The sequence below is a fragment of the Arachis duranensis genome, chromosome 2, assembly GCF_000817695.3.
Source record: "Arachis duranensis cultivar V14167 chromosome 2, aradu.V14167.gnm2.J7QH, whole genome shotgun sequence".
Classification (NCBI taxonomy): Eukaryota; Viridiplantae; Streptophyta; class Magnoliopsida; order Fabales; family Fabaceae; genus Arachis; species Arachis duranensis.
In genome coordinates, this window is record NC_029773.3 from 56511218 (window position 1) to 56512160 (window position 943).

Consider the following 943-nt stretch of genomic DNA (forward strand, 5'->3'; position numbering starts at 1 on the left):
ATTAAGGAGGGAAGCAAGAGGGAAAAGAGTTGTTGGTGCTGAGGAAGAGGAAGAGTATTTCGAAACAAACATGGAGAATCACCATGAAGAAAAAGCTCACAATCATGCCAGAGAAGGCCCAGTAAATCATGATGGGCAAGAAAGGAGAGTCTTAGGCTCCTACATCAACCAAACCCCAGGAAATTGTGGCAGCAGCATCCTAAAGCCAACAACTCATGCCAATAATTTTGAGCTAAAACCTCAGCTCATCAAACTTGTTCAGAATAATTGCTCATATGGAGGAAGTGCCCAAGAAGATCCTAATCAACATCTCAGCACATTCTTGAGGATATGTGATACTGTAAAGTCCAACGGGGTACACCCCGACATCTACAAACTACTCTTGTTCCCTTTCTCACTCAGAGATAATGTAGCAAAGTGGTTGGAGTCATTCCCCAAGGATAGCCTAACTACATGGGAAGAGGTCATGAACATATTCCTTGCAAGATTTTACCCTCCACAAAGAATCAATAGGATGAGAACTGAGGTGCAAACTTTCAGGCAGCATGATGGAGAAACACTCTATGAGGCCTGGGAGAGATTCAAAGATCTAACAAGAAGATGCCCACCAGATATATTCAATGAATGGGTACAACTACACATCTTTTATGAGGGACTATCCTATGAAGCAAAGAAGGTTGTGGATCATTCTTCAGGAGGCTCACTCAACAAGAAGAAATCCATTGAAGAGGCCATAGATGTCATTGAGACTGTTGCTGAAAATGAGTATTTCTATGCTTCAGAGAGAACTCAGAAGAAGGGAGTGCTAGAGCTCAACTCTATAGATGCCTTGTTAGCTCAGAACAAAGCAATTGCAGCTCAAATAACAGCTCTAACTAAAAGGATGGAGGCCAACCAAGCCTCAGTCATTCAAGGCCAAACTCCTCAACAAGAAGGGAATGCA

General features: G+C 42.6%; 1 non-coding gene across 1 annotated transcript; it reads right to left on the bottom strand.

The window, feature by feature from the left end:
* Positions 1-511: 511 nt before the first annotated feature.
* Positions 512-618, bottom strand: LOC127745317 (small nucleolar RNA R71). The gene has a single exon (XR_008006514.1). It is a non-coding gene; the product is annotated as a small nucleolar RNA R71 (small nucleolar RNA).
* Positions 619-943: the final 325 nt, after the last annotated feature.